The following is a 27986-nucleotide window of genomic DNA, read 5'->3' on the forward strand; positions in this document are numbered from 1 at the left end:
AAGGAAGGAAGGAAGGTCAAGGAAGGAAGTGATTCGGAGAAAACTCCAGGAACAAACTTGCCAACAAAGTTTTCAAGCTGACAAGCAGGTATTCTTTATTGCAGCGCCGGGAGACACAGGGGATAGCTCCCCCTAACGTGTGTCTCCTCAGTTGCCACACACGCTGTCCTTTTATAGTCACTGCGCATACATACATATTCATGAGGCTACGTATTGATCACATTATTTTCCAGAAAGCTCCCCGCATGCGTACAGAATTGTGGTGGTGGTCTCTGAGGGTCGTTTACTTCTTCCAACAATCTTCATCACTTCTGGCAGCCTTTGAAGCATGCGCAGTAGATGTTTATACCAGTTTAATTGGTTTGTTAGCACCAGAGACTCCTATCCTCCTACTTATCAGTTAGTTTAGCTGTAGCCCATCCTGGACACCTGCCGTTCCCAGATAATCCTTATCCCTATGTCCTGTTTTTCTAGACTGTTTTTCTTAAAACTATGTCGACTATAACAATTTATCTCGTGTGGGAATTCTCAGTATGTTCTTTAGCTGTACTCTATTTTTTCTCCATGTATCCTGCACCTCAGTAATTTTCCACTGCTACTGTTACAAAGCCATCAAACTTAACATTACTCAAAACTAATTCTAAAGGTTTATATATTCCATTTTGTAATTTTGTGCCCCCCTTGTCTCACCGCTCAGCCAACATAGAGCATTAGCCAGTGCGACAGGACAAGACACCCTGTGCCTGTCAGTTGCCACATATACGATTCCTTTCAAACTGCTGTTGGAAGCAATGGCAGCCTTGAATCCTGTGGACATGTGGGATTGATGGGTGGTATAACAACAGAACCACAAGAAATTTATTTGTTAAGATCTGTAAAAATGGATATGCATCTGTATTTTCATTATATAGTTTGAAACCAATTGTTAGTGCAGAATGTTAACTGTTCTTTAGCTGTTTATTTGCTCAGATCTTCCTCCTCTGCCTTGCTGGAAAGTGCTGCATTGTCTCTTGCATCCTCCACTTGTCCCGGGTGCCTGAGGCGGGACCCGGATGAGGCTCCCAAAGGTGGTATCTTGCTCTCTGCATCCTCATGGGGCTCGGTGGGCAGCTGCCGGTGGATGCTCTTGGCCACCATGGGGCTGGGCTCGGCCACGGGGCCCGGTTCATCTGCCGTCTTCTCCGGCTGCTCAGCAACTGCCTCCTTCCCCTCGACCGCCCCGGCCTTCTCCACCAGCAGCTGCTCCCTCCCACCCTCCTGGTCCCTGGGACTGCTCTCCTAGGCCAGTTAGGCCACCGGTGGCTCCCAGGGCCGCTCCCCCTCAGCTCCCCACAGCCTCACAAAGACGGAGATGAGGACGAGGGCCAGGACGGTGAAGAGCAGCGGGATGGTCAGGTACAAGTCCACGGCCACATCTATCCTGCCCTGCTGCCGGAGCCCACCCGTATTACAAGTCATTACCATAAAGTACAATGACACAAGAACCTTAGCGCAAGCCCCCATCTGATAAACACTAACGCAGTGAATACCAGCTGTAAGGTATGACATGCTGAAACCGTGAGATCAAGAGCAACAACTTTGAGAGCCAATAAATCAGCATTGTGACGAGTGACTGTTAATACAAAACAATGAATGCTTATCACAAATACAATTAGACACACTCCGGTCAGATCTGTCGTTATCTCAACCCTTCATGCCCCATGTTGGGCGCCAAAAGGAACTGTCGTGGTTTGAGCTCAGCCGTAAATCAGCCATGCAGTCACTCTCTCACTCCCCCCCCCCTTCTTCCCTCACCCTGCTCCTGGAGGGATGGGGAGGAGTATTGAAAGAATGTAACTCCCACGGGTTGAGATAAGAACAGTCCAGCAAGTAAGGTATAACACAAATCACTACTGCTACCACCAATAATAATAATGACAAAGGAAATAACAAGGGAAGAGAATGCAACTGCTCACCACCCACCAACCGATACCCAGCCTGACTGAGCAGTGAACCAGCCCTTCGGGTAACTCTCAGTTTACATACTGGGCGTGCCTATTTGGAGGCCCACATTTCCAGATGGGAAGCCTCGTTTCAGGCAATGCCAAGAGACTCGGGTAATAGAGAGGAAGGAAGAGAGGGAGGGAGGAAGAGAGGGAGGGAGGAAGAGAGGGAGGGAGGAATGGAAGGAGGAAGAAAGAGAGGGAGGGAGAGAGGAAGGAAGGAAGAGAGGGAGGGAGAAAGAGAGGGAGGGAGGAATGGAAGGAGGAAGAAAGAGAGGGAGGGAGGGAGGAAGAGAGGGAGGCAGGAATGGAAGGAGGAAGAAAGAGAGGGAGGGAGGAAGAGAGGGAGGGAAGAATGACGGTAGCAAGGAAAAAAGGAAGAAAGGGAAGGAAGGAAAGATGCAAAGAAAGTTGGAAGGAAGGAAGGAAGAAAGGGAAGTAGACAGGGAGGTGTCATGGTTTAAGCCCAGCCATAAATCAGAACCAGACAGTCTCTCACTCCTCCCCTTCCCCCCCCCCCGCTCCCGGAGGGATGGGGAACAGAATCAAAAGAATGTAACTTTGAGATATGAACCGTCTAGTAACTAAGGTATAACACAAATCACTACTGCTACCACCAATAATAATAATGACAAAGGAAATAACAAGGGAAGAGAATGAAACTGCTCACCACCCACCAACCGATACCCAGCCTGACTGAGCAGTGAACCAGCCCTTTGGGTAACTCTCAGTTTACATACTGGGCGTGCCTCTTTGGAGGCCCACATTTCCAGATGGGAAGCCTTGTTTCAGGCAATGCCAAGAAACTCAGGTAATAGAGAGGAAGGAAGGAAGAGAGGGAGGGAGGGAGGGAGGGAGGGAGGGAGGGAGGAAGAGAGGGAGGGAAGAATGACGGAAGCAAGGAAAAAAGGAAGGAAGGAAAGATGCAAAGAAAGTGGGAAGGAAGGAATGAAGGAAGGAACGGAAGTAGATAGGGAGGTGTCGTGGTTTAAGCCCAGCCATAAATCAGAACCAGTCTCTCACTCCTCCCCTTCCCCCCCTGCTCCCGGAGGGATGTGGAACAGAATCGAAAGAATGTAACTTTGAGATATGAACAGTCTAGTAACTAAGGTATAACACAAACCACTACAGCTACCACCAATAATAATATTAAGTGAAATAACAAGGGAAGAGAATACAGCTGCTCAACACCTACAAACCGATACCCAGCCTGACCCGAGCAGTGATCCAGCACTTCCAGGTAACTGCCCCCAGTTTATATACTGGGCATGACGTGCTGTGGTATGGAATACCTCTTTGGCTAGTTTGAGTCAGGTGCCCTGTCTCTGATTCCTCCTGGTTTCCCCCCTCCCTGGCAGAGCATGAGACTCAGAAAGTCCTTGGTCAGAGTAAACATTCTGACCAGCAACTAAATTCATCGGTGTTATCAGCGCTGTTCCCAGGCTGAAAGTCAAAACCACAGCAGTGCACCAGCTACTAAGAAGGAGAAAAATGACTGCTACTGCTAAAACCAGGACAGCAGGAAAGACGGGAATGAAGTAGTGTCATGGTCTAAGCCGAGCCGGCAACCCAGAACTACGCAGCCGCTCGCTCACTCCCCCCCCCCCATTCTTCACTCCCAGAGGAATGGGGAGGAGAATCGTAAGAATGTAACTCCCACGGGTTGAGATAAGAAAAGTCCAGTAAATAAGGAATAACACAAAACCACTACTGCTACCACCAATAATAGTAATGACAAGGGAAATAATAAAGGAAGAGAATACAACTGCTTACCACCCCCCAACCAATACCCAGGCCGACCAGAGCAGTGATCCATCCCTTCCAGGTAACTGCCCCCAGTTTATACACTGGGCATGTCGTGCTGTTGTATGGAATACCTCTTTGGTTAGCTTGGGTGAGGTGTCCTGTCTCTGCTTCCTCCTGGCTTCCCCTCCTCCCTGGCAGAGCATGAGACTCAGAAACTCATTAGTCAGAGTAAACATTACTTAGCAGCAACTAAAACCATTGGTGTTATCAGCGTTGTTCCCAGGCTAAAAGTCAAAACCACAACACTGCACCAGCTACTAAGAAGGAGAAAAATGACTGCTACTGCTTAACCCAGGACAGTACCCACCCCTTATTCCATACCATTCATGTCATGTTCAGATCCCATTTTCAATATACCATCACTCATATATATATACATACATATATATATATACACAACCACACAGATATATATATAGAGATCATTCCTTAGTGCATGGACCAATCCCTGTAAAGCTGCTGAGTCCATTCGGCCCATAATGTCGGGCTTCATCTCTTGTAAGTCTTTCAGAGCAGGAGAGGCGGCCGCGTGTAGTGTTGGATAGTTGCCTGCTGATGATACTGCAGAACTTGTCTGGTTCTATCAAAATTCATTCTCTGTTGGGATGATGGTTGGAGGGAAGTCAGGGCCAGTTGCTGGTGACCTGAAGACATCTAATTGATGGGCTATAACAGTATTACACAGCAGGCAACAGCATACAGTTAAGTTCATTGTTTTCCCCTAAAATCAAATCCCCTTGAGGTCCTCATCAGACTTCCCCATCTTCCCACACTACCCACCAAGTATATCTGTGTCCCTGGGCGAAAGCAATCCCAGGAGTGGGTTTGCCTTTACCTGAAGCAGGAATAATCCAGACTGTCTTCCCCAGCAAATTCTTTATGTGCACCACAGGAACTTTATTCCCATCTTCAGTATGTAAAAGTTCTGACTGTGCTGCGTCACCCCTGTTGGCAGATCCTCTGGTGTTGACCAACCAGATGGCTTTTGCTAAATGTGTATCCTAATGTTTGAAAGTCCCACCACTCATTGCTCTCAGTGTGGTTTTTAACAGCCCATTGTACCATTTGATTTTCTGAGAGGCTGGTGAATGGTAGGGCATGTGATATACCCACTCAATGCCATGCTCTTTGGCCCAAGTGTCTATAAGGTTGTTCCAGAAATGAGTCCCATTGTCTGACTCAATTCTCTCTGGGGTGCCATGTGAGACAAGGGGGAAACAAAATCACAAAATGGAATATATAAACCTTTAGAATCAATTTTAAGTAATGTTAAGTTGGGTTAATGGGTGCAGACTTTGGATCCATGATTATGGTGTTCTGGTAAGACCGCTATATGAACTGTTGAAAGGAAACCCTCCCTCTTTAAAATGGACTGATACAGCAGAGGGGGCTTTTAAAAAAATTAAAAACAGAGCTAATGAGAGCTGCAACTCTGTGGCTTCCGGATGTGACTAAATCCTTTAGGCTATATTCCTATGAAGAACAGAGAATAGCTTTGGGGGTCCTTGCTCAGAAACTAGGACCATACAGAAGGGCAGTGGCGTATTTTTCAAAACAGCTAGATGAAGTGAGCAAAGGATGGCCTGGATGCCTAAGGGCTGTGGTGGCGGTTGTCATGAATATTGAAGATGCTCGCAAATTCACCTTGGGACAGAATTGGTAATTGGGTTGGTCTGGTAAGCGTACGCAAGGTTTGGAAGCCCATCCTGGACACGTGCCGTTCCCAGATACTCCTTATCCCTATGTCCTGTTTTTCTAGACTGTTTTTCTTAAAACTCTGTCAACTATAACAATTTATCTCGTGTGGGAATTCTCAGTATGTTCTCTAGCTGTACTCTATTTTTTCTCCATGTATCCTGCACCTCAGTAATTTTCCACTGCTACTGTTACAAAGCCATCAAACTTAACATTACTCAAAACTAATTTTAAAGGTTTTTATATATTCCATTTTGTGATTTGGTGCCCCCCTTGTCTCAAACTCCCCCCTTTTTCTGTCCTTTTGCAAATTCTTTTGCAACATTTTATATGTTACCATTGCCATCAAAAGTCTTTTTGAAATAATTTCCTGTTTCTACTTGGTGCTTAATTTCATTTCTTTTCCAATCTTCATAATTTATCATAGATCGTTTGCAACACCAGAGGGAACATTGTATCATACCACAAGTAATTAATATTAAAGTAATTAACGTCAATATTCCTGCAACCACTTGCCTTAACCAGGAGAGACTGGGTAACCATGAAGTTAACCTTTTCCATATCTCTTCAAAACCCCAGGAGGTGTCATCCATGGCCGTTTCATGAAATATCTTAGATTGTTTCCAAATTTCCTCCAGATCTGTTTCAATTCTGCCACTTTGGTCTATATAGGAACAACAGCTTTCATTGATTATGGAACAAACCCCTCCTTGTGATGCCAATAACATGTCTAGAGCCATTCGGTTTTGTAATACCTCTTTAGATAGGCTGGTTATATCTTGTTGTTCTGCCTGGATTATATCAGTGTTTTTATTTTCCATTTCCTCTATAGTTGCTGAGATATTTACAATTGCTTTTTCTAATTCACTTACTCCTAAAGATGGAATTAGCCCTCTTATAAAACTATGAAATGCAGTGTGCCGTTCAATAATAGGGTTAAATCCTCGCTTAATCCGTTTAGCAAAACTTCTAATCCAGGCCCCGGAAGGATACCTGTCGATAATAGTAAAATTGGGTATTACAGCACCTAAGGTGCATGCTCCTTTCCAGTTGGGGGGTAGAATCTTGTAAGCATTTTCTCCACATAACCAATACCATCCTTTCCCTTTAGGAATGGGCCACCACTGAACTATGATACCATCTATATTAATAGTATGATTGCATTTTGAATGGTGACCTACATCTGTGGCATTTGAACAAGCATGATTTCCTACCCAGGTTCCTGGTGTAATACATCTTTGTGCACAGGTGTAATATTTATTACTTGGATTAAGATTAACTATTCCAAATTTTAAACTTTCCTTCGCATACAGATTTCTAGTGTTCACCCACGAATTTGTCCATGAGAGTGTTATGAATTGGAATTCCAATTAATGGGAGATCCAGGCTTTCTCCTGATTTAGGCAACTGTGCACACACCCAACAGTCACTACGATTGAAAATCTTAGTGACATTCTGCACTAATTTCAGGTATAAGTTCTGGTCCCAAGCTTGTGCTCCAGTTATCATGAGTCCAAATTATGACATTTCATACGCAAGGGTCCTAAAGGTTCGATCTGCCATTTCTTCTCTGGCTCTGGTGCTTTCTTTATTCTCGAGTAATGTATTCAAGCAGGTTGTTCCTTTATCTTCACTGCTGTAAAGGTGGTCAGTAATCTCTGGTACAGTCCGCTCCACTTCTCCTGTAGAGGATCTCCTGAAAATTTCTTAACATAAACCCAGTCTCCAGATCGGAAAGGGTGAATCAAATAATCCAGACCTCGTGCTCTTGTCCCTACTGTTCTCTTATTTATCTCCTCTAACTGTTTTCCCAGATGGATCAGAAACTGTCAGAGATAGCCTTCCCCCACTTCCTGAATACTTTCTCCTGTAAACTGGGACTGATATGGTCTTCCATACAAAATCTCAAATGGGCTAACCTCTTCTTTTGACGAAGGTTTAGTTAGAATTCTTAATAGAGCCAGTGGTAAAGCTTGGTACCAATATAAATTTGTTTCCTGACATATTTTACTAATCTGTTTAATCACATGGTTCATCTTTTCTACTTGCCCACTGGCCTGAGGCCTGTGTGGAACATGTAGTTGCCAATCAATTTCTAATTTTTTTGCTAATTTCTTGTAACAATTTTGCACTAAAGTGTTAACCTCGGTCTGAAGAAATTGCCTCTGGTACTCCAAAACAAGGTATGATCTCATTAAATAATATTTTAATCACTTGTCTTGCATTATTTATCCTACAAGGGAATGCTTCTGGCCAGCCTGAAAAAGCATCCTTTAACACCAACAAATATCAATAACCTCCTTTTCTTGATAATTCAGAAAAATCTGTTTGCCACTGCTGTCCCAGATAACTTCCTCTCACAATTGTCCCAATTTGATTTCTATTTTCAGTTTTAGGATTATTCTTAAGACATAGCTGACATTGTTTTGTCACTAATTGAACTGTGGTGTATAGATTCCTTCCTACAATTTGTTTGTCTAAATATTCATGCAAAGAGTTGCTACCCCAATGAGTTTTATTATGTTCGTCCTGAACTAACTTCCAGAGTTGGTTATAGGGGATTACAATTCTCCCATCAGGTATTTGAACCCAACCCTCTTTATTTTCCTTTCCCTTTAGATCTTGAATCAATTTTCTATCCTCTTTTGAATACCTAGGTTTAGATTTCTCAATTGTTAGTTTGCCATCAGGGATTAAGGACATGATTTGAGATTGTTCAGCTGCTCGTTTGGCTTCAAAATTGGCCAAATTATTTCCAAATTCCTGATCAGAGTCACCTTGATGTCCTTTACAGTACATAATAGCTACTTCTTCAGGTAGCTGAACAGCTTCTAGTAATTGTAGAATTTCTGTAGCATGTTTAATCTGTTTCCCTTGTGTGTTCAAAAGTCCTTACTCTTTCCAGATAGCACCATGTGCATGGACCACACCAAATGCGTATTTAGAACCAGTCCAAATATTTATCCTTTTATCTTTAGCCAATTCCAGGGATCTCCTTAATGTTATTATTTCTGCCTTCTGGGCAGAGGTGTTTGCTGGTAAAGGTTTAGCTTCTATTATCTGTGAAGTGGTGGTAATGGCATATCCTGCCTTTCGTTCACCTGCTTTCATTCATGAAGCTACTACCTCAGTAAACCAAGAATCAGCATCTTCCAGAGGTTTTTCTTTCAAGTCTGGTCGTCTCAAATACACAGTCTCTATGGTGGCTAAGCAGTTGTGTTTTAGTAGTTCTGTCAGTTGTTCCTGTAAAGGATGCTGGATTCACAACATTAGTGATCACAATTTCTACATCATCCCGTTCCACAAGGGTGGCCTTGTATTTTAAAAACCATGAAGGAGATAACCAGTGGGCTCCTTTCTTTTCCAGGACTGCTGATACCACATGGGACACTAGCACAGTAATCTTATGTCCCAAAGTGAATTTGCGAGCATCTTCAATATTCATGACAACCGCCGCCACAGCCCTTAGGCATCCGGGCCATCCTTTGCTCACTTCAGCCAGCTTTTTGAAAAATATGCCACTGCCCTTCTGTATGGTCTATGTGGAGCTGCTCTGGTAAAGAAGGGGAAGAACAGTTTTGGTAGGAGGCTAGCCAGACTGGTCAAGGAGGCTTTAAACTAGATGTGTTGGGGGATGGGGGCATCATTCCATCCCAACACAACCAGTCAGTTGCCAGCACCTATAATAAATGCTCGGAACAATGTAGATATATTCCAGCTGCTCCAGCCAACGAGCCGGCTTCAATCGGAGCTCGTCTCAGATGCCTCTATACAAACGCCCGTAGCATGGGGAACAAACAAGAGGAATTAGAGATGTGTGCACATCTACGGGGATATGATATAATAGGCATCACAGAAACATGGTGGGATGGCTCCTATGACTGGAGTGTTGGAATGGAAGGTTACAGGCTCTTTAGAAAGGAAAGGCCTGGCAGGCGGGGAGAGGGAGTTGCCCTTTATGTTAGGGATAGGCTGGAGAGTATGGAACTCTGTCTGGGGGCAGGTGAGCAGTTTACAGAGAGTTTGTGGGTCAGGGTTAAAGGGAAAACAGCTGTGGGAGACATTACTGTGGGAATCTGTCCCAGGCCGCCTGATCAAGGAGAACCTGTGGATGAAGCACTCTACAGACAGATAGGAAAAGCCTCACGCTCGCAGGCCCTTGTTCTTATGGGGGATTTCAACCACCCTGACATCTGCTGGAACGATGGCACTGCACGGCACAAGCAATCCAGGAGGTTCCTCGATTGTGTGGAAGACAACTTCCTTCTGCAGGTAATAGAGGAGCCGACAAGGAGAGGTGCCATGCTTGACCTTGTGCTCACCAACAGGGAAGGGCTTGTTGAGAATGTGGTACTACAGGGAAGCCTTGGATGCAGCGATCATGAGACGGTCGAATTTGAGATCCCCAGGAGAGTGAGAAGAGCGTGCAGCAAGCTCATTGCCCTGGACTTCAAAAGAGCAGACTTTGGCCTCTTCAGGAGCCTGCTTAGTAAGGTTCCATGGGATATAGCCCTGGAGGGCAGGGGGGCCCAAGACTGTTGGTTGATATTCAAGGATCACCTGCTACAAGCTCAGGAGTGCTGCATCCCAACTAGAAGGAAATGCAGCATGAGGGCCAGGAGACCTCCTTGGATGGATAAGGAGCTGCTGAGGAAAATTCAAAGGAAAAAAGAGGCTTATATAAAATGGAAGCAAGGACAGGTGGCCTGGGTAGAGTACAGGGATGTTGTCCAGGAAGCTAGGAACCAGGTTAGGAAGGCTAAGGCCCAGTTAGAATTAAACATAGCCAGGGATGTTAAGGATAATAGGAAGGGATTGTACAGGTACGTAGCAAACAAAAAACAGACTAGGGACAAAATAGGCCCCCTGAGGAAGCTTTTGGGAGAACTGGCTACGCAGGATTTGGAGAAGGCTGAGGTTCTGAATGACTTCTTCGCCTCGGTCTTCACTGGCAAAGGCTCTGACTGCACCACCCAGTTCATAGAAAGTAGATGCAGGGGCTGTGAGAATGAAGACCTTGGGGCCCACTGTAGGAGAGGATCTGGTTCGTGACCATCTTCAAAATCTGAACGCACACAAGTCCGTGGGACCTGATGGAATCCATCCGCGGGTCCTGAAGGAGCTGGCGAATGAAGTTGCTAAGCCACTGGCCATCGTATTCGAAAAATCATGGCAGTCAGGTGAAGTTCCCAATGACTGGAAAAAGGGAAATATAACCCCCATCTTCAAGAAGGGGAAAATGGAAGACCAGGGGAATTACAGACCAGTCAGTCTCACCTCTGTGCCTGGTAAAATCTTGGAGCACATTCTCCTGGACAACATGCTAAGGCACATGAAAAACAACAAGGTGCTTGGTGACAGCCAGCATGGCTTCACTAAGGGGAAATCCTGCCTGACCAATTTGGTGGCCTTCTATGATGGGGCTACAGAATTGATGGATAAGGGTAAAGCAGTTGACGTCATCTACGTGGACTTGTGCAAAGCGTTTGACACTGTCCCACACGACATCCTTATCTCTCAATTGGAGAGATATCAATTTGATGGATGGACCACTCGGTGGACAAAGAACTGGCTGGACGGCCGCACACAAAGAGTTGTGGTCAATGGCTCGATGTCAGGCTGGAGACCGGTAACGAGTGGTGTCCCTCAGGGATCGGTGTTGGGACCGGTCTTGTTTAACATCTTCATCGCTGACATGGACAGTGGGATTGAGTGCGCCCTCAGCAAGTTTGCCGATGACACCAAGCTGTGTGGTCCGGTTGATACACTGGAGGGAAGGGATGCCATCCAGAGGGACCTTGACACGCTTGTGACGTGGGCTGATGCCAACCTTATGAAGTTCAACCACGACAAGTGCAGGGTCCTACACCTGGGTCGGAGCAATCCCAGGCACGGCTACAGACTGGGCAAAGAAGAGATTACGAGCGGCCCTGCAGAGAGGGACTTGGGGGTGTTGGTTGATGAGAAAATGAACATGAGCCGGCTGCAGTGTGCGCTCGCAGCCCAGAAAGCCAACTGTATCCTGGGCTGCATCAAAAGGAGTGTGACCAGCAGGTCGAAGGAGGTGATCCTGCCCCTCTACTCTGCTCTTGTGAGACCTCACCTGGAGTATTGTGTGCAGTTCTGGTGTCCTCAACATAAAAAGGACATGGAACTGCTGGAACAAGTCCAGAGGAGGGCCACTGGAGCACCTCCCGTATGAAGACAGGCTGAGGAAGTTGGGGCTTTTCAGCCTGGAGAAGAGAAGGCTGTGTGGAGACCTCATAGCAGCCTTCCAGTACCTGAAGGGGGCCTATAGGGATGCTGGGGAGGGACTCTTCATCAGGGACTGTAGTGACAGGACAAGGGGTAATGGGTTAAAACTTAAACAGGGGAAGTTTAGATTGGATATAAGGAGGAAATTCTTTCCTGTTAGGGTGGTGAGACACTGGAATCGGTTGCCCAGGGAGGTTGTGAGTGCTCCATCACTGGCGGTCTTCAAGGCCAGGTTGGATGAAGCCTTGTGTTGGATGGTTTAGTGAGAGGTGTCCCTGTCCATGGCAGGGGGGTTGGAACTAGATGATCTTGAGGTCCTTTACAACCCTAACCATTCTATGATTCTATGATTCTATGGTGCTAGTTTCTGAGCAAGGACCCCCAAAGCTATTCTCTATTCTTCATAGGAATATAGCCTAAAGGATTTAGTCACATCCGGAAGCCATAGAGTTGCAGCTCTTTAAATTTTTAAAAGCCCCTCTTCTGTATCTGTCCGTTTTAAAGAGGGAGGGTTTCCTTTCAACAGTTCATATAGTGGTCTTACCAGAACTCCATAATCATGGATCCAAAGTCTGCACCCATCCAGTCATTCCCAGGAATGCCCGGAGCTCCTCGGTGTTCGACGGTCATGGAGTCTGGCAAATGGCTTCTTTTCTAGCAGCTCCAAGTTCTGTCTGTCCTCCTGTTATTTCATATCCTAGGTAGGAAACTCAGGTTTGGATTAGTTGGGCCTTTCATTTGGATACCAGATAACCATTCAGTCCCAGAAAATTTAATAATTCCACTGTCCACTGGATACATTCTTCCTTTGTTTCTGTAGCAATTAATAGGTCATCCACATATTGTAACAGAGTCCTTTCTGAGTAGGTGGCTTCCATGATTCTAGTTCTCATGCTAGCTGATTTCCAAAAATTGCTGGACTGTTTTAAACCCTTTAGGTAATACTGTCCAAGTTAATTGAGTTTCCCTTCCTGTGTCAGGATTTTCCCATTCAAAACAAATAACTTTGGCTTTCTTTGGCCAATGGTAAGCAAAAGAAAGCGTCCTTTAAATACAGGATGGCAAACCATTTCTTATTATTCTTCAATTTAGTCAATGTCATACAAATTAGCTACTACTGGACGAATATCCTCTGCTGTTTTGTTGATTGCCCTGAGATCTTGAGCCAATCTGCAACTTTTTCCATCATATTCCTTTACTGTCCAGATAGGAGTGTTATATTCCAATTCACATTCAATTAATAATCTATATTTTAAAATTTATCAATGATTTTTGATTCCCTTTGATCTTCTAATTTTAAGGGATATTGTTTTATTCTAATTGAGCAAGCCCCCCCCCCCCCTTTTTATTTACACTTTAAGAGGCAAAGCATTTTTCACCTTGCCTGGAACTTGAGATGCCCATACTCCCAGATATACCTGATTAAGGTTTTCTTCTATTTCAGGGAGGTCCTCCTGTTTGCTTTTCTGCTGAATTACAGATAAAAATAATCAATTAATTGCAGTTTTGAGTTTAACTCTAAATTCCATTTTGCCTTCTTTAAATGTTGCTTCTCACCCTAATAAAGATTTTAGAGAATTTGGCATGCATAAAAATTTATGCATTCCTATTTGTTTTCCCAATTTGTACTTTAAAGGTTTCAGAAAGAATGCCTCTCTTCTTTTTTTTTTTTTTTTTTCCCTGGGGGCCAGTAGCTCCCACATCTGTAACGAATTCTTTTCTCTCTCATTTAATACCAATTGACTTGCTCCTGTAACCACTAAAATTCCACTTTATTTCCTCTAGTCCCTAGTTTTAATTTAACCAGTGGATCTGGTAGGGTAGATTCCCCAGGTCCCCGTCAGTCTAGTTGCAATTCAGCCACCAGAGCCACCCCATGGCACTGCCCCCCCACCCAGGGCAGTCTCACTTCCAATGTCCAAACTCCCCATAGCACGCACACCGATCCGCTTCCACAGAAGAAGAACCCACTCCCCCACCTCTGCCCAACATCCCTCCTCCCAGGCTCAAACACAGGAGCTGCTGGAGCTCCCCTCCTTTTCCCCTTTGTTTTCCCATTTTTTTTTTCTTCTCACAGTTGCTCACCCTGCTCTGCAGGGGCTGCAGATGCCTGCCTCTGCAACAGCACTTCTACTTTAACCCTTTCTTAACTCTAAATGTGAATCTGCCTCTTGTTGCCAGTGACAGCAATCTCTTCCTCCTTATCAATATCAGATAGGACAGGTGCAGAGGGTGCTCCTCTCAGAGGTACCTGTGACACATAATTTTCCAACCTATCTTCCTGATTACTGTTTTTTAACTTTAAACATCTTTCCCCAATATCACAGGCTGAACAGCATCTCTCCATCTTAACTTTCAGTTTTTCCCTGTCCTTTTCCAAAGCGAAAATTAAGGGATCTGGCAGAGCTATATTAATTTCGCATTCAGTCTCCACGTGGTTTCTTAAAGTGAAAAACATATCTGCATACATTACCTCATCCCATTTTCTTTGCCACCTCAAAACAACATTAATTGTAACAATGTATTATAGTTCAGAGTTCCATTTTTAGGCCATTTTCAGGCCATTTTCCCTGATTTTCCAAAATATACAAAGGCCACCATCAGTTACAATATTTTACCAATGTTTTCTTATTTACTGAGCCTCCAGGAGACCCTCCAAGTTCCTTCCAGTGTGCCAAAATGCACCCTAAAAGATTATTTTTCAAGATCTCTTCACTCTGCTGATCTTCCATTATCAGTCTCATATTCACACACACATGGGATCCCACAGACACACTCCACACAGTAACAACACTTGAGACAGAGACTAAAATTCTATCAAACAGTTAATAACACAGTTATAGCATCCTGTCACCAATACCGAATCACACGACCAAAATCCTTAATGTAACAAGCCACAAAATAAATCAAATACCAACAAGATCCAAAACCATTTCCACAAAAAACCCCCTGCGTCTTGTAGGACCCAAACCACAAGAGGCCCCCTGCTTCTTGTGGGTGTATACCAAACGGACGCTAGCAGCCGGGTATACGCCTTTACCCACGAGATTTCCAATCTCGATTTACGGAAGGCTTCCAAACCTTGCGTACACTTACCAGACCAACCCAATTACCAATTCTGTCCCAAGGTGAATTTGCAAGCATCTTCAATATTCATGACAACCGCCACCACAGCCCTTAGGCATCCAGGCCATCCTTTGCTCGCTTCATCCAGCTGTTTTGAAAAATACGCCACTGCCTTTCTGCATGGTCCTAGTTTCTGAGCAAGGACCCCCAAGGCTATTCTCTGTTCTTCATAGGAATATAGCCTAAAGGATTTAGTCACATCCGGAAGCCACAGAGTTGCAGCTCTCATTAGCTCTGTTTTTAATTTTTTTAAAAGCCCCCTCTGCTGTATCAGTCCATTTTAAAGAGGGAGGGTTTCCTTTCAACAGTTCATATAGCGGTCTTACCAGAACACCATAATCATGGATCCAAAGTCTGCACCCATTAACCCAACTTAACATTACTTAAAATTGATTCTAAAGGTTTATATATTCCATTTTGTGATTTTGTTTCCCCCTTGTCTCACATGGCACCCCAGAGAGAATTGAGTCAGACAATGGGACTCATTTCTGGAACAACCTTATAGACACTTGGGCCAAAGAGCATGGCATTGAGTGGGTATATCACATGCCCTACCATTCACCAGCCTCTCAGAAAATCAAATGGTACAATGGGCTGTTAAAAACCACACTGAGAGCAATGAGTGGTGGGACTTTCAAACATTAGGATACACATTTAGCAAAAGCCATCTGGTTGGTCAACACCAGAGGATCTGCCAACAGGGGTGACGCAGCACAGTCAGAACTTTTACATACTGAAGATGGGAATAAAGTTCCTGTGGTGCACATAAAGAATTTGCTGGGGAAGACAGTCTGGATTATTCCTGCTTCAGGTAAAGGCAAACCCTTCATGTTAATAGGGTATATGTATTTGCTGTCACAGGGTAAAGGTCCTCAGTTATTTTGTTAACAGCTCGTAAGTCCTGTACCACTCGGTATGGCCCGTCAGGTTTACGAACAGGGGTGTTAAAATCAGACTGGCACTCCTTTAACAGTCCTAATTGTAGGAAATTTTCAATTATTGGGCAAATTCCTATCTTCCTTCTTCAGGGGATATTGTTTAATCCTGACTGGCTGTTTTCCCTCCTTGAGCTTAATCTGTATCGGGGGTGCATTTTTGGCCCTTCCAGGTATGTTTGTAGCCCATACCCCTGGGAATACCTGATCCAGTATACCTTCCCTGACTTCTTCCTCTATGTGGTTAATAACCAAAACTAAGCTTAACATCTTTACATACTGTTGGTCATTTACTTTTTAAGTGATCTCACCTCCTTTGAAAGTAATGGTTGCTCCCAAGTGTTCTAACAAATCTCTCCCCAAAAGAGCTTTATTTATGAATGCCCCATTGCTTTCCCAACTGATATTTCAATTGTTTACAAAAATAAGCCTTTTCACTTTGGCCAGTCGCCCCTTTTACCATAATATAATCATCCCCCAAAGGCATTACAACTTCGTTTAAAACTGAATACGTTGTGCCCATATCAACTAAAAATTCCACTTTCTTTTCTTTGTTCCCTAGCTTCATTATAACCAGTGGATCTGCTAGGGAAGATTCCCCAGGTCCCTGTCAGTCTAGTTCCAATTCAGTCACGGGAGCCTCCCCATGGCAATCCCCCTTGGTTTACCTTTACCTTGTGTGGGGTTTTTTTATTTATTTATTTATTTTTCTCATAGCTGCTCACTCTGCTCTGCAGGGGCTGCAAATGCCTGCTTCTGCAATGGCACTTTTGTTTTAACCCTTTCTTAACTCTGTGAATCCACCACTTGTAGCCAGTGACAGCAATCTCTTTCTCCTTATCAATATCAGATAGGACAGATGCAGAAGATGTTCTTTTCAGAGATACTTGTGATACATAATTTTCCAACCTATCTTCCTGATTATTACTTTTTAACTTTAAATATCTTTCCCCAATATCACAGGCTAAACAACATCTTTCCATCTTAACTTTCATTTTTTCCCTGTCCTCTTCCAAAGCCAAATTTAAGGGATCTGGTGGAGCTATATTAATCTTACATTCAGTCTGTCACTCTGGGTGGTTTCTTAAAGTGAAAAACATATCTGCATACATTATTTCATCCCATTTTCCTTGCCCCCTCAAAACACCATTAATTGTAACAATGTATTATAGTTCAGAGTTCCATTTTTAGGCCATTTTTCCTGATCTTCCAAAGTATATAAAGGCTATAATTGCTTACAATATCTTAATGTTTTCTTATTTACCAAGCCTCCAGGAGACCCTCCCAGTTCTTTCCAATATGCCAAAATGCAACCCAATGGGCTTTTCTTCAGAATTCCCTTGCTTTGACCGGCTTCCATTTCAAACAGTTTTTTACAAATCTCTATAGCCTCTCTCTCTCAGTGTTCTGCAAATATACTTATAAAAATATGAGAGCACCTACACACAAGTTTTATGATATTCTCAGGGGGCTCAGTAAAATAATATCTCTGGGTTCTGCAGATTAACTCCTCTGCTGTTAGATAATAGTTTCGGTTCCAACAAAATTTACACTGTCCTAGTATCCACGGCAGGTTCCACTGTTCAAAAGTTATTATGCACCTGTATGTGAGGCTATAATTCTTTGAGTGCAAAGTCCAGGTCTCAAGAATAGGACCACAAATATTAGAGGTTATACTTTTCTTATACATCCACTGGGGCGCAGAGAGGGAACTCTTCTTAACCCCCACGTTAGCCACGGTTTACTTTCATCTACTCCTCCTCCACTGTTTAAATCAGAAATGAGAATACGAGGTAGAACAAATACGTTTTGTCCGTCTCCGGCCACTCTCCTCACGGAGAACACAGAACTGCAAATCAGGACTCCACAGTCGCTTCATAGCTATGCCATGTCTCAGCCACACACAGAATTCTTGCACACAGGGATCCCATACACTCACACAGTGGTTCCACTTACCCTTCTGCTTCCTACACAGTCATTAGCAGGTCCGGCCTGGCTCCCAAAACTAGGGATGCAGCAGAGACCTGGAACTCGCCTGGTTCATGGCCACCCCACCGGCCAACGAGTCCCTGGACTTACCCGATCCACCCCGAGGATCGCTAGTGGCCGTTCTATTGGTTGATGAGTTCCCAACCTGTTTGCAAGCCCTACCTGCCAAGGGGAATTACGCTGTGCGCGACGTCTCTGTGCGCCTTACCAGCAGCCCGGGGCCAAGCGTATGACTTATAGGCCCCCTAAATTACAAACCTAGATTCCAAGGCCCCCTAAATTACAAACCTAAATTCCAAGCATACCATTTCTCCACAGCCAGCACAGGTTGTTGTCTATTCCCGCAGTGAGTGGACAAGACGCGGAGCTCCTCCAGGCAAGCGGCCTGGGGCGCCTAGGATGTCTACCCTTCAGCCAATCCTGCAGCTGAACAGAGGTCTCCTGGCTGGCTCGCCAAATGCTTTACTCAGCACTGAGGCATATGGGGGATAGCTCCTCCAAAGGCATGTGCACCTCGTTTTCCCTTTACATTTATCCTCTAAGGTTATACATATGCATGAGGTTGCACAACATACCTATACATATTCATGTGCTATCCTCGCTTTGTATTATAATGAGCTAAAAGGTCCTTTGTGCTTGAGCAGAGCCTCCTGGTGATAGTGGGCAAGGGTCAAAAAATGAAGTAAAGGAGCCTTCCTTGAGCCTGAACTTTTCACCCCTAGTCGTTATTCATGCTCCCTGGAGGCTTGGTCATTGTCCAAACCGCAGAACCAATTTCAGCCAGCCTAGGCATCCAAAGGACAGGAATCAAGTTACGGTCCCTACCTTTTAACAATAGCCATGTCTTTATATCTTGTTCTAGCATACACAGCGAGTACGATAAGCATGAACAAGCAGTAACATTGTCAGGCAAGTGGCTTAACCCTAAACCCCCTGTACATCGGTTAACCCTTTGCATCATCACGGTAGGGTCAGTCATCTTGTGATGAAGAGACAGAAGACAAGGCAGGATGAACCCATCATGCAGGGACCCAACAAGGTCCTTTATCTGTGGAAACACAAGCATACCCTCATCCCTAGGTTATTAAAGGGAACGGGACTTCCCATTCATGAGTTTCAAGATTACATACTTTAAGATGAGCTTTCCTGTGTTCAAAATCCTTAACCCCCCCCAAAATGGCACTGTATAGGAGGTCCATCCTCCGTCCAGCAATTTAAAATATCCAAAACATAACAAGCTTTCGCTATGCATTCTTGTGGGGTTAATCCTGAACTCCGCCTTTTTTGTTTTATATATCTACTATCAATACCTGCTTTATAACACTACCATCATATTAGAATCTTTCTAGGTTTTGCCTTAGCATTTTCTAGCAGCTACAGCAAATTTGCATGCTCTGACATCTCTTTTACGAGGAACAAATCTATACAATACAAAATGTAGTTTCTTATTAGCAACTGGCCAGTAAATACAGGTGGTTTATGCACAAAATCACAACCTCTAATAATAGCTAGTTTACAAGCACACATATTCAAGTTGTTACTTTTCAGTTGCCCCCAAGTGAGGTTTTGCAGTCATTCATTTTTCTCTTTGTCATGGTTTAAACCCAACCACAAAGCTCGTTCACTCACTCCCCCCCCCCTTTTTTTTTCTCCCTCTTTCTTTCCTCTCCCCCCCCCCCCCCATCTCCCCACTCCTGGAGGGATGGGGAAGAGAATCAAGAGAATGTAACTCACACGGGTTGAGATAAGAACAGCCCAGTAACTAAGGTATAACACAAATCACTACTGCTACCACCAATGATAATATTGATAAGAGAAAATAACAAGAGAAGAGAATACAATACCACTGCCGAATGAGTTCGACACCCCCCCCCCCCCGAAGAGAGACCATGCCCTTCTGAGTAACACCCAGTTACCTCCCTGGGCATGACGTGCTGTGGTATGGAATACCTCTTTGGCTAGCTTAGGTCAGGTGTCCTGTCTCTGCTTCCTCCCGGCCTCGTCCCTGGCAGAGCATGAGACTCACAAAGTCCTTAGTCAGGGTAAACATTACTTAGCAACAATTAAAAACAATCGGTGTTATCAGCTCTCTGCCCAGGCTGGAAGTCAAAACACAGAGCTTGCACCAGCTACTAAGAAAGAGAAAAACGGCTACTGGTAAACCCAGGACACTCTTCCTCTATCTCATTCTGCTCGGGGTATTCACGGTCAGCTCCTGCAGCTGAAGCATTGAGTTCTTCCACCGGGCTGTCCATGGTAAGGCTTGACAAACTTTGCAGGCAGCTGCAATGGACCTGTAGGTAGGAGGACACAATTATACACACACACCCCCCCCCCCCCCCACACACACACACCCCCCATACACGCGCTCACACGCACACACACACACATTATCAGTTCTTGAGAAGAAAATTAGTTGAAGTGTTTCTTTAAAGCAGAGGCATTCTGATGCAAAAGCAATGTGAAGCAGATGCAGAAGTAAACTGCAAAGTGTTAACAATCAAGTAGTTTGCTGTGTCATTACCCGAGTTAAAGGGCCAGGCAGGTTATCCCTAACCCTAACCCTAACCCTAACCCTAACCCTAACCCTGGCTCCTTCCTTTTTCAGGTCTGCCTCATCTCGGTTTTTTTTCTTCTTCTTCTGCCACCCTGATGCTGCTTGGGTGATGGCTGATAAAGCTTGTGGTTGCACTACCCCTCTCACTTTTTCAGTTAGCAGTTCTTGTTTCAACTGATCTGTTCCTCCAAGTCCTGGATTCACCCCCAGGTTACTTTAAACACACTAAGCAGGGCTCCTCCCATGTGCCCAGCATGTTGCAGGTGCTCTTTAGGCTTTGTTTGTGGTGTCTCTACAAACTGCCCCAATACTTCTATAGATTGAAAGGGTTGGGGTTTTTTTTCTTCACTCCACAGCTCCGATGTCCATCCTGGCCTTTCCACCAGTGGATCACTGGGAGCCAAATAGGAGGGCAGCTTCTTTTGAACATGGTTATCAAACTAAAGGGGCCTCACTGCTTTTTTATGTCCCCTGTTAAAAACTTCTATGTGAACCCGACAACAAAAAATACACAGAACACTGTCTGCCCTCAATACACACACACACGCAAGTGATCCCACAAGCACACTTCACACAATTACAATAATTGAAACACAAAATTCAGACACATAAGTATCACAGAGAGACTGTATCAAATGAGTTGTATATGGGGCCCCGAGACCATGGTCTGTCACCATTCGCCTGATATCTTTGATAAGAGCATAGGAGAGACCTCCCCACCGCGGGTCTTGATCCGGCAGATACACCACAGGGAAAGCACACATTCCATCTGCATCCCCCGCCCGTCTCACTTCTCCCTTTACAGCTGCCCATTTGTCATAAGGATCTGGGGGATATAAATCAGGCTCCTTTTTTGGATCCACAGGCTCCGGGTTAAAAGGACCATCCAGGTCAGCATCAGAACTATCAGGTGGCAGAACCACAGGAGCAACAACAGCAGACTGATTTTTTGACCTCACAGCAGAGTCCGGCAAAGAGGGCGGTGGTAAGAGAGCCGAAGGTGCCGCTTCTGCCCCCTGTGCTTGTGAGCCGGCATGAACTTTCAAAGTTTCAGAAATAGTTCACCAAGAGCCCAATAAAGTGGCGGCAATTTCATCATTTTTTGTAGCACAGTCCCACAAATTAACACCAATTTTGTCCCAAATCTCCGGGGTATAAATATTAGTGGAATCAATAGGTGGATCGACTTTAGGTGCCCAGAGAAGGATACTTTTCAATTCTTCCTTGTCAACTTTTTTCCCATACTGCTTAAGAACCATAGCAAAAACTTATAAAATATTTCCCTGTTCCTTTGTTAAAGCAGACCCCATAATTCTCAGCCACTTACCCCCGTCCTGTGAGAGACAATCCGTACGGTTTGAATTCGCTTCCTTTCAGCGTACACCTTTGCTTACATTCAGCAAGCAGTCTGGCTGAGCCACGCCACTTGATCGACAATTAATCGCTTTTCATGCTCCACATGGTGGGCGCCATTTGTGGCGTTTCACGACACTGACTCAAGCTGATGCAGAGACTCAAATCTTCATTTATTACTGTAAGAAACTATGAATTAGGATATTGTTTATTAAGATTTATGTTAAGCCCAATGTAAAGGTTAGGCAATAACCGCAATCGCTTACATAGACTAACAGTGCCAACCGCAATCGCTTATCGCTTATGCAAACATAGCAGATGTTGCCTAAAGATAGCTGTAAGATGTTCCAGGAAATGGCAGAGATAAGACGAACAAAGGACATAGGAGTAGAGGGGTCAACAATGGGACAAAAGAGGAAGACTTCTCACTTCGGCAGAAAACGACCCCCTAACAACAGCTGAAGCATGCGCAGAGTACCTCCACTACTTCATGAACACGGAAGTAAAGATGCATAAAAAGGGACTGTTTGAACTGCTCAGGACGGCAGTTGGCGGAGCGCAGATTCCCCTGTCGTCCAGCGCTGTCTTTGCTCATATTCTACTTGCTATAATTAATAAAATTTTAATTGGATTATGATCCGTTGTGGTCTCAATTTATAACAATTTCTGGTGCCGTGACTCGGATTAGGAACGGTGGGCTTTGGTCCTCCGGGGAGGCGCCCCGCGACATTTCGCGGCCCCGCGACCAACAGCTTACCTCATCCTTACCGACGAACCTAAATGCTAGAATATGAGCAAAGGAAAAACCGGTAAAATCCCATAAAAATTCTGTGCACGAGAGTCCGGACGAAGACGCAGGACGCGTAAGTATATTGCGAAATTTTCCACAGAGCGAAATAGTTCGCGGCGGAGGTCTGCAGAGTGAAAATTGGTTTACGGCAGATCTGCAGAGTGAGATTGTTCACGGCAGATCTGCAGAGTGAAATTGTTCACGGCAGAGTTGTTCGCGGGTTTACCGTTCGGGCAGGATTGGGTTTCCTGGAATATAACGAATGAGAGGTTCGATATACTGAACCAAGCGAGTGTGGACCCTTAAGTACTGCGGTTCCCATCTCCCGCGAGGGACTGGGCCAGGAACAAGGGGGAGCGAGTGAGTGCGTGTTCGGAGATATTCCAGAAGATGGGGGCGAAGGGCAGCAAGCCTTCGACTCCCATGGGAAGGGTACCCATTGTATGTATAGGCATAAGGGAATAAATGTAAAGGAAAAACGACCCTGGGTGTGCATACTTTGGAGGAACGATCCCCATGCACCTCAGCGCTGAATAAAGCATACCTACTTTACAACTTTAACGAGTTGTGGAGTCAATCCGCGTATCAATTTGGCGAGCCAGGCAGGAGGCCTCTGTTCGGCTGCAGGATGGGGTGAGGAGCGGATATCCTAAGCCCCCCCCCCAGGCCGCTTGCCTGGAGGAGCTCCGCTTCTCATCCGCTCACTGCGGGGACAGACAGCGACCTGCGCCGGCTGCGGAGAGGCGGTATGCTTGGAATTTAGGTACTTTGGGGGGCCTGTAAGGCGTACGCGTGGCCCGGGGCTGCTGGTAAGGCGTGCAGAGCCGTCTGGCGCACAGCGGAGTTCCCCGTGGCAGGTAGGGCTTGCAAGCTGGGGGGGCTTGTCGACCGATAGCGCGGCTGCAAGCGATCCTGGAGGCGGATCGGGCGAGCCCGGATTTCGCTGCATCCCAGGTTTTGGGAGCCAGGACGGACCTGCTAATGACCGTGTAGGAAGCAGGAGAAGGGTAAGCGGAACCATAGCGTGAGTGTGTGGGATCCCATGTGTTTCTGTGTGACTGAGACGTAGCGAAGCTACGAAGCGAGTGTGGAGTCCTAATCCGCGGTTCCGTGTCTCCGCGAGGGGAGCGGCCGGAGACGGACGAAGTGTTTATGTTTTTCTGTCCTGTGTCTTGTCTGTGTATAACCATCAAGCAGCTTAGAAAGCGGGGGAAGGTCCGGCTACCCCTCCCACAGTGGATAACTTTACGAAATACAAAGGCAAGGGAATTTCCTATATGCCCTGTGAGAGTATGTGCCTTGTAGGAGTGTAACTGTATGTGACGGATGGCATTTCACGTGGATATTGCCACTCAGGACAGCGGTGGGGCAGATACTGCTCGGGGTGTCTTACAAAACACTGCCAGGTAGAAAATTATAATTATCTAATCGGTGACCAGAAATAAAAGATTACTTTGTGGAGAAAAGCCACAAAATCCTGGCGGACTTCCGGGAAGTTAGAATGGAAAACTGAGAAAGGGTTTATAAAAGGTATCAAAGAAAATTTGAGAAGATGTGGTTACAAAGGAAAAAATAAAACGGGAATACAACAATTAATGTCTCTCTTTTTGGGACAATCAACGGGGGATATTAGGAAAACCTTCGTAACCTGACATATGAGTGCATAATAAGTTTTGAACAGTGGAACCTGCTGTGGATACTAGGGCAGTGTAAATTTTGCTGGAACTGAAACTATGTTCTAATGACAGGGGAGTTGATCTGCAGAACCCAGAGATACTATCTTACTGAATCCCCTGAGAATATCATAAAACTTGTGTGTAAGTGCTCTCATATTTTAAGTGCATTTGCAGAGCACTGGGAAAGAGAAGCTATAGAGATTTGTAAGAGATTGTTTGAAATGGGAGCCGGTCAAAACAAGGGAATTCTGAAGAAAAGCCCATTGGGTTACATTTTGGCACATTGGAAAGAACTGGGAGGTTCTTCTGGGGGCTCGGTAAACAAGAAAACATTGGTAAAATATTGTAATCAATGGTGGCCTTTATAAACTTTGGAAAATCAGGAAAAATGGCCTAAAAATGGAACTCTGAATTCTAATGCATTTTTTTTTACAATTTATGTTGGTTTTGAGGTGGCCAGGAAAATGCAATGAAGTAATGTATGCAGATATGTTTCGCTTTAAGAAAGCACCTGGAGTGGCAGACAGAATGTGAAATTAATATAACTCTGCCAGATCCCTAATTTTGGTTTTGGAAAACCAGAAAGCTAAGCTGGAGAGATGTTGTTCAGCCTGTGACATTGGGACAGTCATCAAGAAAATTATATATCACAGGTACCTCCGAGAGGAGCACCCTCTGCCTCTGTCCTATCAGGTATTGATAGGGAGGAGGAAATTGCTGTCACTGGCAACAAGCAGCACATTCACATTCAGGGTTAAGAAGGGGTTAAACCAGAAGTGCTGTTGCAGAGGCAGGCATCTGTAACCCCTGCAGAGCAGGGTGAGCACCTGTGAAAAATAATAAGTAAATAAATAAAAAAGGGAAAACAAAAGGGGAAAGGAGGGAAGCTGCCGCAGTTCCTGTGTTTGAGCATGGAGAGTGTATAGGAATTGGAAATAGGTAGAAAAGAAAAAGCTGGGTCGTGCTACAGCCACGGCTGCGCTGATTGCTTTAAAACTGGTGGAGGACGAATGTCGGACAGAAGTGGGGGAGTGACCTCCTCTTCTGTGGAACCGGATCGGTGTGAGTGCTATGAGGAGTTTGGACGCTGGGAGTGAGACTGCCCTGGTGGGAGTGCCATGGGGTGGCTCGGGTGACTGAATTGGAACTAGGCTGACGGGACCAGGGGAATCTTCCCTAGCAGATCCACTGGTTATAATGGAATTTTTGGTTGATACAGGTGCAATGTATTCAGTTTTAAACAAAGCTTTAATACCATTGGGGACGATTATATGATGATAAAAGGGGCGACTGGCCAAGGTGAAAAGGCTTATTTTTGTAAACTACTAAAATATCAATTGGGAAAGCAATGGGGCATCCATAAGTTTTTGTATATGCCTAACTCTGCAAAAGCTCTTTTGGGGAGAGATTTGTTAGAACACTTGGGAGCAACCATTACTTTCAAAGGAGGCGAGATCACTTTAAAAGTAAAGGACCAACAGTATATAGAGATGTTAAAAGCTTAATTTTGATCACTAATCATGTCGAGGGAGAAGTCAGATTGAAGATATACTGGATCAGGTATTCCCAGGGATATGGGCTACAAACATACCTGGAAGAGCTCTTAAAAGAATACCAGGTACAAACGGGGAACGTGCTGTTACAGTATGTAGATGATCTGCTCATAGCAGGGAATAATAAGGAGGATGTAAGAAAAGAAAGCATTCGACTTCTAAACTTTCTTGCACAAAAGGGCCTACGGGTATCACAAGAAAAGTTACAATTTGTGGAGGAAAAAGTGAAATATTTGGGACATTATTTGTTTAACGGCCAGAAAATATTGGAGCCAGTGGCATTAAAGGCCCAGTGACGAGACCCCACTGGAAAGTAATCAGTACTCCAGGGGACACCAAGATAACCCTGAAAAGAGAACGTAATGATAGAGACTTTATTTAATTATTTTGCCGCATTATCTTTTGGTATAAAGTGTGTATTGCTGTTTATATTTGCTATAATTATTTCTCCTTTTCTTTTATATATGGAAGCGTACAAAGTGTGTTGAAGGAAATTGCTAAACTTATGCAACCACACAATAGTGAATATAGAAGATATGCTGATGTAAATAATGTATGTACTCTAGATATACGAATTAGGTGTAATAATTTGAATTGCAATTGTTATCCATTTGCTTGTTTTAGGTGTAAGGTATGTCAGGATAAATGGTGGACACACTGTGAATGTGGATGCCCTCCAATAGGAGTTTGCACACAGTGTTGGAAAATCCAAAGAACTCTCACTGAGTGGAAATTAAAACAATTAGAGTCTAAAACAAGAAATTATTTGGGAATCCCATGAGTGGTGGGAGATTTTTGCCAAAGGAATAAACCCTCAATATTATTGTTACCACTCCAATGAACCAGTCCCCTTTATAGCCGAAATTTTGATTATAAAGTGTAGAAGGAAAGTACTAACTGTATCTTGCTTTGCCCCATTAGTTAAGGCTGCAAAGTGGGAAGCCTATGTAAACAGGCAGAAAGCCCGAAACAGCTGTTCTCCTGAAGAATTCCCTTGCTGCCGAGAAGATGGTACACCCCGTGGCTCGAAGCAACTGAGTCGACGGGCGAGGCAGAGGAGGAATAAACTGTGGAGAAAAAAACCAGAACAATGGGATGCAAAACCAGCAATGGCCGAACTTCCCCAGGACTGGTAAAAACATACTTAAATTGGCAAAATTGACAGACACCCTTTTTCCTGGTATACCGTTAGTTTGGTTATTGATAATAACCCAAGCAAATGGAAACCCGCATGAACCATTAAAGTGGGAATTAATATCCTGGGAAACATCCAAAGTGATAACCACTTTCACTGGGGCGGGACAACCTGAATTCCCTGTACAACCTTTATGTAGAACTCCGGAAAAGGTTAAATCAACGTAAGAAAGATAGTGAGGCGGGCAGGTCATGGTATGAAAACTGATTTAATATTTCACCTTGGCTAACCACTTTGTTGTCTGCTTTAGCAGGACCACTTATTATATTGGTTTTGGGACTTATATTTGGGCCTTGTATATTACGCTATATTTTACACTTTATTAGAGAACAGTTTGACATAGCTAAACTGCTTATTTTAACTACGAGATCTGGGGTAAAATATAAGAGTGTATCTATTGATGAGGATGAAGATTGTTGTGAATGTGTCATGCCACGTAAAAAAAATATATACCTGTGATTGTAAGGAATTACCTTGTGAGTGTTATGATAAATGTTGGGAGTGTGGAAAAAGGTTGGCTTACAATTCTGAAAATGAAAGCAGCATCTAATAAACAATAATAGGATAAAAGAAAAAGGGGGGATTGTAAGAAACTATGAATTAGGATATTGTTTATTAAGATTTATGTTAAGCCCAATGTAAAGGTTAGGCAATAACCGCAATCGCTTACATAGACTAACAGTGCCAACCGCAATCGCTTATCGCTTATGCAAACATAGCAGATGTTGCCTAAAGATAGCTGTAAGATGTTCCAGGAAATGGCAGAGATAAGACGAACAAAGGACATAGGAGTAGAGGGGTCAACAATGGGACAAAAGAGGAAGACTTCTCACTTCGGCAGAAAACGACCCCCTAACAACAGCTGAAGCATGCGCAGAGTACCTCCACTACTTCATGAACACGAAGTAAAGATGCATAAAAAGGGACTGTTTGAACTGCTCAGGACGGCAGTTAGCGGAGCGCAGACTCCCCTGTCGTCCAGCGCTGTCTTTGCTCATATTCTACTTGCTATAATTAATAAAATTTTAATTGGATTATGATCCATTGTGGTCTCAATTTATAACAATTACCACC

General features: G+C 44.5%; 2 long non-coding RNA genes across 3 annotated transcripts; one reads left to right on the plus strand and one right to left on the minus strand.

The window, feature by feature from the left end:
- Positions 1–831: 831 nt before the first annotated feature.
- On the minus strand, positions 832–22589 carry LOC136006182 (uncharacterized). 2 transcript variants are annotated; one of them, XR_010609001.1, is made up of 5 exons: positions 21673–22589; positions 19739–20082; positions 13157–18836; positions 12283–12435; positions 832–6147 (listed from the first exon to the last, which is right to left on the minus strand). It is a non-coding gene; the product is annotated as an uncharacterized LOC136006182 (long non-coding RNA). The 2 variants fall into 2 exon arrangements; XR_010609000.1 differs by having other exon boundaries at positions 12283–18836.
- LOC136006183 (uncharacterized) lies at positions 21865–27952 on the plus strand. The gene is made up of 2 exons (XR_010609002.1): positions 21865–22561; positions 26639–27952. It is a non-coding gene; the product is annotated as an uncharacterized LOC136006183 (long non-coding RNA).
- The last annotated feature ends 34 nt before the right edge of the window (positions 27953–27986 follow it).

The sequence above is a fragment of the Lathamus discolor genome (assembly GCF_037157495.1).
Source record: "Lathamus discolor isolate bLatDis1 chromosome W unlocalized genomic scaffold, bLatDis1.hap1 SUPER_W_unloc_1, whole genome shotgun sequence".
Lineage (NCBI taxonomy): Eukaryota > Metazoa > Chordata > Aves > Psittaciformes > Psittacidae > Lathamus > Lathamus discolor.